Here is a 12,403-nt window from a genome sequence, read left to right as displayed (position 1 = left end):
CAAGTACAGCGACAAACACCTTCACCTAAGTAACATGTAGACTGTTCCTTCAGAAATTAGCATTTCTCTAACTGTATAATAATTTAGATGGGTTAAGGTTTTTCTCTTGAGTCCAAACAATGTTTCAGGATCTGGAGAAACGGAGAAAAAAGATATCTTGTAGTGTATACTGTTGATCAAACAAGACTATGTGGCAAAACGAGCAGGCATGTCGGACTGACTTTAAGCATAAAGAAGACATCAAACATGGTGACAAGCATTACATATCTTTAGATGTTACAGTTGGATTTTCATGAGGTCTGATTTGGGTGCCAATTACTGCTCTACAGCTCAGTTAAGTTGTCTTACACTACAGACATGTACCAGGCTATATGAGACTGTTACTGTGTTGCTACAGGCTGATAAGACAGAAAATGCATTACTTAGCTAATTAAATGTTTGAAACGCCTTTTCATGTCTGACTTCCCAGAAATGTGGATGAAAAAAGAACGATTTACAACACGGACACTGGCGATACATTTTATGTTGCCATAGCTACTGAGGCTATGAGAAGGAGACCTTGCACTTATTATCCAGAAATGAAATGCCTCCACCGGCACGTCATGCCATCCTCTGAACGTGTGAGAGAACAGATCGGCTGAAGTTAAGCTCTGATGTGAAACTATTTCTCAGGCATAAGACAATGACATTTAATTTGTCTGATTTCAAGCTTCTGTCTGCAGTGGATAAGGACAGAATAAAGCTCCTGTTGACCACTGCATGAGAAGAGATTAGGTCAGAGGTCTTTGACAGATGACAGTCATGGTGACGACTACATTGGGCTACTTTCTCTGTCTGTCCTACATAATCAGTCTATAAATAACAAGGAATTAGAGTAACTTTGTAGGATAGTTTGGAAAATGTCAATCAGTTAAATTGCATCATGCACTTCGCCAACAAAGGATTAACCCTGAATGTCCCTGATGAAAATGTCAAGAGGAATACGTCAGGATCTTTTGTTTTGGTGAGATAAATGAACTATAACAAATATTTTTGCATTGGTATTTTCCCACTGGTTTGACATCAAGGTTGAGTTATATAATCATCTGTTTTGTTTGGGGTTGGTTCTGTGCAGAGATATGGTGAACCAAATTTATGTGTAGAGAGAGTGGCTTCACTTTTTAATAAAACCCTGTAGACCATCTTGTTTTCTAAAAGTCAGTGACACACACTGAATTTAGATAAAGCTACACCGTGTTTAAAGGTGTTTTGACTTAAATTGTATTAGCAATCGGTCATCAACTAGTTGTTTTTTTTCTGTGCAGATAGTCAAGAGTAGAGAAAAATGATCAATTTGTGCCCCAATGTGTGGCTCTCTTTTTTTTTTTATCCCTACAAACCTGAATTAGGTAAGAGAACACAAACATTTCAGAGGAACCAAACATTCACTGTCGTACAAAGATAAATGTGTCCATGTCACTCATATAGCTAAATGATCACAGATTAGTTTTATGTCTTCAACTTCAACTGTTGATTTTTATCAAGTCATGGACTGGCGCTCATTTCAACTGCTCTGTTTCTGACTATAAACTCGAGTGCCCCGAATGCCCAGCAGGGCTGTTTAGGAAGTATATTTGGTTTCTTCAAACTAAAGATTTTTTATTTATTTTATTTTATTTAAGTTTATGGGATTCATAATTCTGCATAACAGGAAGTAGGGTGACATCAAATCAAGTGATCCAACAAATTGGGCGAATCTACCAATCTAGTCCGCTTTGTTCAAAAAATTTGACCACAAAATAATCAATTACTCATCACCCAAGGTCGAAAAAGTTATTTTAATGACTGTAACCAAGTTAAGCTACATGCTTGGCATTTTCACAAAATAATCAATTAGCCTAATTACCATTTGTCAAAGATATTTCTTATCTAAAAGTGGAGACATCAGAAAAAAACGATCTCATCTTGTTTATATCATTTTTATGTCAACATTAATTTCTTACCGCATTTTTAATGAAAACTCTTTGCAGAATCTTTAAAAGAAATAGAGACAATGTAACATTTTGAAGGACAAAAACAGCACAAATGTGTTTGGTAAGCATACAGTTAACGAGAGACTGAGGTGAATATGTCTTTTTTTTTTTTTCAAACACGCGAGTGAGACATCTTACCTTTACTAGACAATCTTTGGTTAACTTCCCGCTATGTTGCGTCATGACGTCAGATTCGAGAGGGCGGGCGCACCGTCCGTTGGGCGGCGTACGGCAGCAGTCGGAGGTGGGGTGCTGCTCGCCAAACGTCTGTGTCAGCTCCAACAGTTTGCTCACCCGCCGTGTAAGTGTAAAGAAAAAAAAAAAATACATTTTTTTAGTTTAGTTTTTCGGGTTGTTGTTTTTTTTTTACCGTCCGTTTATGCGTGTAGGAGATGTGTGGCGCGTCCGCGTGCTGCTGGGAGAAGCTGTTACAGCGTCGGTGTAGATATTTCATCGTATTTAGCGGCACAGTCCGATGACACATTAACGGGACTGTCAACCTGAGTCCGTTAACACACAACTGCTGCTGCTGCTGCTGCTCACTGACAACACTGACAGGCATTGAACTTAACGTTTCTACATCTTTTTAAATCTTGTTACAACTCGCTTCTTGTAATTTCACAACAGCTTTCTCAGGCTCTCGTTTGTTATCACTTTCTGCAGCGTAAAGTACCGTCAGGCACCCTGTGTGTGTTTGTTTCTCAACGGGGACATTTCTGGACCTATCTTTCGTAATGGTCGCTTTATTTCATCTCCTGTGGTGACATAGTATTCATGTGGTGAGGTAGCCTACTTCATTGACCACAGTGTTATTTAACATTAGTCAAATTGGTCTCTTTAGTTGTAAACTATACTATTAAATAGAAGGAAATAAGGAAATAGGACTTAGCTTATTATTATTTATTATTATTATTATTATTATTATTATTTTTGACAGTTAATTTTTGTTTTTGTTCACAGTGATGCTATTATATTGATGTACCTCCGTGGCCTATAATATTAGCCATGGCCTTGCCAGTCTTTTTGCAGGCTGCAGAAGTTTTAATAAACCCTCAGCAGGGTTTATTTTAGTCTCAGCGGGCTCAACCGGCTAATGCAATCTTATGGGTTAAAGACATTTCATGGCCTGGAATGGGATGGCTGTCCACAGCCTCATTACATCTGATGCCTAGTATTCTTCACAGAGGAGCTTCTTCTTTTTTTTCTTTTTTTCCCCTGCAGCCTATTATTATCAGTGTCTGGGAGACAGACAGAGACATACACACTCTCACACAGCAGGCAGGGTGATGCAGAGAGTATATGTGCCAAGGAAGCATTTAAGAGATTACAGTTTCCATCTCACTTTTTTCTTTTTTTTCTTTTGTTGAAGACCTGTGGGCCTGACGTAGCAGGTTGTCATCTCCCCTGCGATGAAGGAAAAGCTGCTCCACCATCATGATTATGGACTGAAGGTTTGTTTTCATCTTCTTACACTCACATCTCTGACCATTTTTTAAAAATATATAACCTGGTTGGTTTGATACTGCTTAGCGCATACAGTAGACACACATGTAAGGGTCCGGTATGACATGATCTACCCCACTATCTGTTCAGCATACTCTGCTAAGTGGCTGAGAGCTTGGCTGCCCCTCCAGGGCACTGCTAACACAGCCATTCATGTCTCACTCCGATGGTCAGACCACCACGATGACGCTGCCCTCCTCCTCCTCCTCCTCCTCCTCCTCCTCCTCCTCCTCCTGTTCCCACTGCACTCACGTTGTGCTTTCTCTACTGGGAGCTGAGCTAAGAATTGAGAGTCTTTGTATGAGTGTGATGTGTTTGTGTGTGTATATATACATGTGTTTAAGTGTGCATGATGTTTACCGTCTAGGTGGTTTGTAAGACAGAGTGGATTTCTCACCTGCTTTGTCCTCAGCTTCATTTAACACTTCAGCCTCAGATGTGGTGAATATGTGCTTATCATAGATCAGATGACAAGAATAACACAGCTTTGCTGTATATATTATTCACCTGACTGTCACAGGTGCTGCTGATAAATGGGCTGTGTGAACAGGAAGCCTCATTCTTCTCACTAGAAATCTGCTGACACTTGATTAAAAAAGATGAAAACAGGAAGTGGATTCAAGTAAAGGTTATACATATAATGGTTTTATTGTTTACTACGTTGGTAGAGACGTGTAAAGTCTTGTTTTATAAGGATGCAAGACAGATTGTTGGACGTTAATATGGTTTTTATATAGACATTAATACAGCCTTGTTTCACTGGTGTATGACGTTGTGTTTCTTGCAGTCTTTTGATTGACATAAAATGTAACAGGGTATCTAATGGGCTACGCAGAATTCATAGTTTGGTCTTACTGATGGAAGTGAAACATCAATCAACTAACCAAATAAAACAGTTCAAAACTATATTTTAGGGTACTGTAGAGTTCATTTAAATAAGTAACACTTCCTCTGGGAACATGACTGTGCTGTCTCCGCCAGACTTTGTGCTATGCAAAGGCTTCAGCGACCTGCGACACACAATAGGACAAGTGGTATAGAGATGATCAGTGAGTCGATACTTTACTTGGTGTTTTAAAATATTTGTCACGTTTGATAATGAGGTGACTTTTTTTTCCCACTTTTATCTTTTAAGTGCATAATGCTTGGTTGTTCCCCTCTGCTTCAGAGGGTTTGTTGCACCCACAATGCCCCATATCCTGGGTTGCCTGGGCTCAATGCTTGGCACCAGCATCCCCCTGGCTTGGTCGTGCATTCCAACCAACATAATTGGTCGTGTTTGCAAATGGGAAGCCAGTGAGGGATTGTGTCTCTGTTCCAGCACTCGTCTGGTTTTTGAGGGAACACTCTCTCCACTGTAGCTCTAGGGGTGTTGATTAAGATAAAGATAAGGTTATATAGGTCATCATTGTTACTTCACCTCAGTTAAAGGGATAGTTCAACATTTTGGCAAATTGGCCCATTGCCATAATCTCTATAGTCTTAGGAGTAGATTTGTTACAGTACCTTTAATTGTCGGTGCAAGCTATTTTTAGAACGGCGGAGCAGAGCCGCGAGCTGCTCAGAGCTACGCCACCAAGGCTCATGGGATTCTGTGGTTTCCCTCATTAAATACACAATCCAACAACTCCAAAATGCTCTCGTGGACAAGTTGTGACCTGCACATTCACCACGCTATGAGATAACAACAGAACGTTACGAGACAGAGTCGTTTTCGAGGTAAATTCATGCAAAATCGCTGATGCGCGTGCCCGTCGGGGTCAGTTTTTCGGCAAGCAGTCTCTGCATTTGCCTCGAAAACAACTCTGTCTTGTAAAGTTACGTTATTGTGAATGTGCAGGTCACAACTTGTCCACCAGAGCGTTTTGAAGTTGTTGGATTGTGTATTTGATGAGGGAAACCAAGAAATCCCATGAACCTCCGTAGCGTAGTTCTGGGCAGCTCACGGTTCTGCTCTGCCGTTCTAAAAATAGCTCGCACCAACAAATAAAGGTAACAAACCTACTGCTAAGACTATAGGGATTATGACAATGGGCCAATTTGCCAAAATGTTGAACTATCCCTTTAAGTCAAATCAATCTCAGCATCACTCAGATTTGGCTCTGTTCCCTTGACCAAAGATCCAACCATGGCTGAAGAGGAAGTGTTGTGTGTCAGAGAGGAAACGCAGTTTTTCCTTTCACTCTCTCTCACCCTTTGTGTCACACTCTCTGTCACCTTCCTCTTCCAGCTGGGCTGTTAAAAAAAAAAAAAAAAGCCCATAAATGTTGCAGAGGTGTCACAGTGCTGCTTAATCATGCCTCATCACTGCTGCAATCAGCAGCATCAACAACTCACGCACCGACAGCAAAAAGTTTGTCTGTGCCATCCTTGCTATTAATGTTCGAGCTGTTGACAGACTGGATTTCTTCTACTTCAGTAGGACTCACTCCCACTCCTCCAGAGTGAAGGTGAAATTCCTTTATAAAGGCTGCTGTTTCTAGTGGCAACGAACTGCCTTCTTCCCTCTGATCCTTTCCCGTTTGAAGACCGAGGCAGAAAAGAGGCAGGGGTCACACAGCGTCATAAGAGTTTTCACTTTAAAACATAGCTGAGCTCCGTATTTAGGAAAATCAGTCAATATCTTCCAAAGTTAGTCAAAAACCAGCTCAGACATGTTAGTTTGATGGTCTTATGTCTAAATAAGTACCTTTTATTTAAAAGTCACAACAGCTAATTAGTAGGTTGCATCTAGGGGCACATCCTATCACAAGTCTCAGATACTGTCAGATGAACATATAGGCGCTGCAGCAGGACATGCTAAGAGAGACAGACAGTTGAGATGAAATGCGTGTGGATAATCATCAGTCAATGTGAATGAATACAACATGTAAGCAAACAGGAATAAAACAAGAGTCCCGACTTGACGTTCTGCTTTTTCGGTGCTTGTGTACAGCTCAGTTGTGTAAAACAGGCATTTAATAAATTTCCTGTCACACCTTTGAAGCCATAGCTGTAACATGAGTTGAGCATTCATTTTTTGCTTTGACCTGTGACAAGCTAGATAAAGCCAGCAATATTACGTGTCTTACAAGTCCTGATCCGCTTAATATCCATTTTATTTGTGAACTCAAATACATTTTTACACAGAACCAGGCCTGTAGCTCCTTTTAGAAGAGGTCTTTTAATTACTAAGAACAAAGGGAATGATTACAGCAAGCAACACACTTTACATAAACCTTTATATAGATGTGTGTAAATAGCGAGTAAGGAGTAGTGAATGAATGATTCTGATACAATTTCAGTGTTAATATGTGCACCTGACTATTGTCTCAAGACAAACTGAAAAATTATAAAACTATTCTTCGTTTTTGCTAATGCTACATAGCTGACATTAACATTAACAACAGTTTTGTCACCGAGAGCTCCAGACATCGTTGTGTCTACAAGCCGAGGGGTTAGAAGACGCTGTGTGGATCCACTGGATCGTGCTACTTGTTCCTCCTCTCATGTTGGACTGAGGGCAGACTGGATGCTCCAGTGACTCCCAATTGCAAAGTGATATCATGAGATGGAGTGAGCTAGGGTCAGCTCGTTAGGATACTGACTTCAGTGGGAGAAAAGTAGTGACAGTAAGAGCAGAAAAACGTTTGACATCGCTTTCTACTGCTAGAAACAGCTCTGGGCGAGAAAACAAAAGAAAGTTTCTTGCTGAACTTGCAATGTTTCTTCTAGACTGGTGAGTAAAAAGCTTTTAATGTTTATGTTGGATAGGTAGCAGTTACAAAAACTTGTAAATAGCACCTTTAAATGATTTCCATGAACACAGTAGGATTGAATTTACTTGAGTTTTACTTGAATTCATACCATGCACTAGTTGTTCAGGCCAATATTATGTGATACACACATTTTCCTCAGCTTTGAACATCTTTCAATTTGTTTGCACCTTCTTATCTTCAAATGCTGGACTTTGGAAGAGTAGAAGTTGTGGTTTTGGGGGCCAGGATGAGTTTCATTTTTAACTTAAATCTGCAGATCTGCTGGCTTGATGTTGTTGACCCACAGCGTACGTGCTGAGCCCGATATCACGTTCACAGTAAACACTTCGAAGACCAGAGCTTGGATGTGCTGAGCCCCACTAACCCCTCGAGTGAATTTGAGAGGTGTCTGATTACCTGAACCCAGAGATCTGACTGAGGAGTTATTTAAATAGGTGACAATACGGATGATTTATGTCTCGGCTGGCGTAAAAGATGTTCTCACCTGCTGGCACCGCAAGCGGCCAGATGGCCCCGTGGCCTTATAACCTGGCAGGTTTCTCTCTCTGTAGTCGCACAAAGAGAGCGTGCGTTGACCCCGACATGCATTCCTCGTCCCATCCCTTATGGCCGTGCGCCTTTAACACAATCTCTGGTATGAGATTTCAGCTGGTGTGTAGGTGGTTTCCAGCCTGTTGACAGTCGATGATTCTCTGCCAGAGCGGGTGGAATATGAGCTCCGTTGGCCAAGTTGAAAACCCTGGCCACTGTTAAACACCTATCAGGTTAGTAAGTAAAGGCCACTTTGCAGGGCTTAAGATCTTTACTAATTCCTAACCTCTTGTCCACTTAAAATCCCCCCTTTGAGATAATATTGTACTTTGTAAACAGCGAGAGAATCAGATCCTCAACAGGCTGCTGTCCGTTGGCTGGATCCATTATGTCTGCACCGAGCATCTGCACTGTACTGTAGCTGTAGTCAACACGGACCAGTGTCGGATCCATGCACATGGTGAATTATTCATGAGGACACTTGCTGTGGTGTTGAGCATAGGTGCAGAGAGGTCCCTTAAACGCGACCCCCCCCCCCTCAGAGTAAACGTACAGACTCGTTCAGCATTAAGTTTCATCACTCACAGCCGGTCTTAAATTATGTTTCACATGACTGCCCCTACTGTCTAGATTTATTCACCGTCCAGCTCCCTGCGCGCAACTTACACACAGAGATGCATGTGATATTTACAGCCTTGTACAAGCGCTCTGCCACTGTTCCTCTCTCTGTGTTTTTGCAGCTTCCCACTTCACAGACTCTGTTAGGCTGTTTTAGGTGACTCAGACTCAGCTTCACACTCGATATACCACCTACTGTTCCTATTGTCTCAGTGTGTTTGTGGAATAATCGTGTTTATATGCATTTTATTTGTTTCTTTTTGTGATCAACATTTGTATTGTTTTGTTCAGCAATATATAGTGAGAGGAGGTAGAGAGGAGGGTGGTTACAGATGGTCCTCTGTTGCCTAAGAGATGAAGTTAAAGAAGAAATATTAGGTAAGACAGACTTCTTGCATATTCGCACTTGTGGGTTTCACCTGCACAGTCATATATTGCATCACATAGTGTTAAAGGGATAGTTCACCCAAAATTAATATTTCACTCATTATCTACTCACCCTCATGTCGACTAAGGGCTGGGAGAAGTTTCAAAGTTATCCGTGGCTTCTCTGAGTTACAGGGGGTCTCGGCGTAGCAGTGCATGTCCATATAACGGTTGCAAATGGATACCAACTGTCTTCGTAACAAAAAAACACCAAAAAACATCCAAATACCTCCTTGCTGCTCGTATGTAATGTCCGTCTTGTCTATATTTCAAGCTTGTTTTGTAGCGGAAGCTTCTCGAAGCTCCTCTTCCCGGTTCGTCCAAATTTGATGAACCGGGAAGAGGAGCTTCCGCTACAAACGAGCTTGAAATATAGACTTATTTAATTTTTTTCGGGACAATTTCGCATTTCGGGGCTTCAATACAAGACGGACATTACATACGAGCAGCAAGGAGGTATTTGGATGTTTTTTGGTGTTTTTTTGTTACGAAGACAGTTGGTATCCGTTTGCAACCGTTATATGGACATGCACTGCTATGCCAAGACCCCCTGTAACTCAGAGAAGCCACGGATAACTCTGAAACTTCTCCCAGCCCTTAGTCGACATTAGGGTGAGTAGATAATGAGTGAAATTTCAATTTTGGGTGAACTATCCCTTTAAATGGTTTGGAAAGCATGTAGACAAGTGCAAAGCAAACGTTCTTTAACTTTTGTAAACAAGCAAACGCAGACATGTGTTTCCTTAATATCTGTACGTTGATCAGTAAATAACTGCGTTTTCTGGTTTGTCCTGTTCTTGGAAAGCTGAGCGCGACTTTGGCAGTGCGGCCTCCCTTCGGGGTTTCATCTTGCACAATAGGGCATTTAGCCCGCCTGTGTCAGGGAACAACCTGCCATTCACCTTCTCATTCAGACACAATCTCTGCTGAGCGTCCGGCTGAACCCGACACGGCCCGGGCAGAACGCGCCGTGGACCGTTTGATGCCTTTGATGCAGCCCGGTCTCTTTCACTACCTCTGTAGCCCTCTGTCTCAACCTTCTGTCACTTACTCCCTCTCTCTGTCTGTCTGATACAAAGAGTAGTGTCTCTTATCACACTTTTTTTTCCTTTGCACTATGCTGAAGTCATCTCTTGCGCTGTCAGGACTGATACAACTGTCCTATTCTCTGCCTCCCAGCCCGACACACACACACACACACACACACACACACACACACACACACACACATAAATACAATAACGATTGTTCCTGTTTCCTGCCCATGCTGTCATTATGCAGCTGCTGAATGAGATATGGTCCATTTTCCATTGGTCAAAGTCAAGACAACACACACAAACACACACACTTACACATGTGCTCCTATGCACATTTCCGCAGAATATAATTCCCGTTATCTCTTTCTTTCTTTTTTCTTTTTTTCCTTTTCTCTCTGTCTGATTCAAAGACACACACATTCATGCACACAGTCACACACAAACATCGCTGCCAGAACTCTCTGGCCTAATTCCCCTCTTATTGATGTGTGTCTGTCAGTGAAAGAGGCGCAGCACAAAGAGCAGCGATGGGCCTGTGTGTGGCTCAGTGGGAACAAAGAGCGGTCTATTCCACGCCAGCTCTCATACCCTTCTGGAAACACTGCATGGGCTTGTTTAAGCTATGGGCATTTTTTGAATTAACTGACTGTATGTTCAGCAATGAACAACATGGCTGCTTCAGTGTCAAAGAGCACAGGCCAGATTGACCCCCACTTGTGTTGGGCATGCCTGGTTTGCAACTTTTTTCTTTATTCTTTTTTAAAAGTCAGTTGTAGAATTGAGTAGAAAAGCCCAGAAGAAACTGGTGTCTGGCAATTGTGCATATATTTGGTTTGGATGTGCTGGAACTATTCACTGGAACTGCTATTTGCATGCAAAGACTATGACAGCGCAGTGCTGATAAATAATTTATCTTGCATTATGGTAAATTGCTGATTGTCTGCTTTATTGCTCAGCTGCTGGAGCTGTCACCTTCACATTTGTAGCTCCTGGGCTTAATCTCGTATTAAATAATTACATCAGTCTTCCTTGTCCAATAATGATAATGGATGTGATTTTAGAACACTTTAATATATCATCAATATAACCTTTCTGCCTGATTGAATCTGCAGCTGCTTTATAGCCAAAGAGCTGAAGGGAACATTTAAAAGCGGCAACGCTATAATTTATTGTCAAACTGCAGCACTTGACAGACCTTGTTTATATAAAGCAGGGGAGTGAGAGGAATAAAGAAACATGATGATTGTTGTTTATCTTGGATCTATCCTGTGATTTCACACTTGCAGGTCGGTGTCAGCAAGATGACAAGTTGTGAATGTATGAGCTGTTGTTTTTTTTTGTTTTTTCTTGTTTTGTTTTTCCAGTCCACCAGTGCCAGAGCTCTGCTGAGCTTTCACTGTCTCTTTTAGCTCAGCTGGTCAAAGACAAAGACAGTAGGGCTGGATGATTGGCAGCTCAGCTGAAGGGAATGAGCAGCAGCGGTAGAGACAAGGGGACATAAGGTGCCTGTCCATGTGTATGTGTATGTGTATGTGTGTAGATACTTATATTAAGATCTGAGGAAAAATGCTGAGTCACTGACACTGCTGACCCCAGCTGTCACTGACACCTGTTAAACACTGAGAACCACACATACTGTAGTCTGTCACACATCTGTTTCTGTGGTGCACGGGGATTAAATTCACTACAATACTATCATTATCATGTTTTTGAGGTTTACCAGAGGTATTTTTAGACAAGCACTGAAGTACTACTTGGTCAAAATTTGCCTAAAGCCAACACTGTTGAACATGTCAGTGTTAGGTTAAAAAGGGATACCTGACTTGAGATTTTTCCACTGCCACATTATCTTTAAAACATTATGTGGTTATATCTTGTTAGCAATATTGTGTTAGATGTTTAAAACTATAACACAATCCAGATTTAGACTCCAGAGTTGTCAAATGATGTAGTTTTAGGTCAGAACAGGACATTCCTTATTCAAAGACCCATCTGTTGTTTGTTCTATTGCGTCATCACGCCATCAAGGTGGAACGACAAGCCTTGCTTAAACTGACCAAAGATTCAGGAGCTCTCATGCGTACACAAGCATCTACACCAAGTCTGACAATAATGCTTTATCCTCTAAAGGCTCCTAAAAGAGGATTTAGTTTGAATATAAAACCATAGGCAATCAAGAAAACATCCAATCCAGCACCAGGATCAGCATGGGGGATGAAGGAGGGGATTTACAGACACACACAGGGAGGGATGGGCACCAGGGTCGGGACAGGGCTTGAGGCTCAACTTCAGCTTGAGGACAGGATAAACTTAGGTTTACCACCACTCACTCCAAAAAACACAGTCACTGTCATAATCAATCACACTTAACTGTGACTCCTACTTACAAACTCTTTGAAACTGTGCATGCATATCAAGTGTGCATGAACTTGATTCTGTTACTGTATGTGCATGCATGACTATTCATCCTTTGTGGAAATAATTACCGGGAATAAAAACTCAAAATATCTTTGTAGTA

General features: G+C 41.5%; 1 protein-coding gene across 4 annotated transcripts in view; it reads left to right on the top strand.

Moving 5' to 3' along the window:
• Nucleotides 1–2,215: 2,215 nt before the first annotated feature.
• The window catches only part of tmcc1a (transmembrane and coiled-coil domain family 1a), a 47,075-nt gene continuing 36,887 nt past the window's right edge, over nt 2,216–12,403 (top strand). For 2 of the 4 annotated variants that reach the window (XM_085782689.1, XM_085782690.1), the window contains exons 1-2: nt 2,216–2,313; nt 3,382–3,463. The gene's annotated coding sequence lies outside the window, so the exon portion shown is untranslated. The remainder of the gene's footprint in view (nt 2,314–3,381; nt 3,464–12,403) is intronic. The other 2 variants (XM_085782692.1, XM_085782691.1) reach the window with 1 other exon arrangement.

The sequence above is a fragment of the Trachurus japonicus genome, chromosome 7 (genome assembly GCF_045865225.1).
Source record: "Trachurus japonicus isolate A0001 chromosome 7, Traja_1.0".
Lineage (NCBI taxonomy): Eukaryota > Metazoa > Chordata > Actinopteri > Carangiformes > Carangidae > Trachurus > Trachurus japonicus.
The sequence above is the reverse complement of the archived record's forward strand: the minus strand, read 5'-3'. Positions and strand labels throughout refer to the sequence as shown.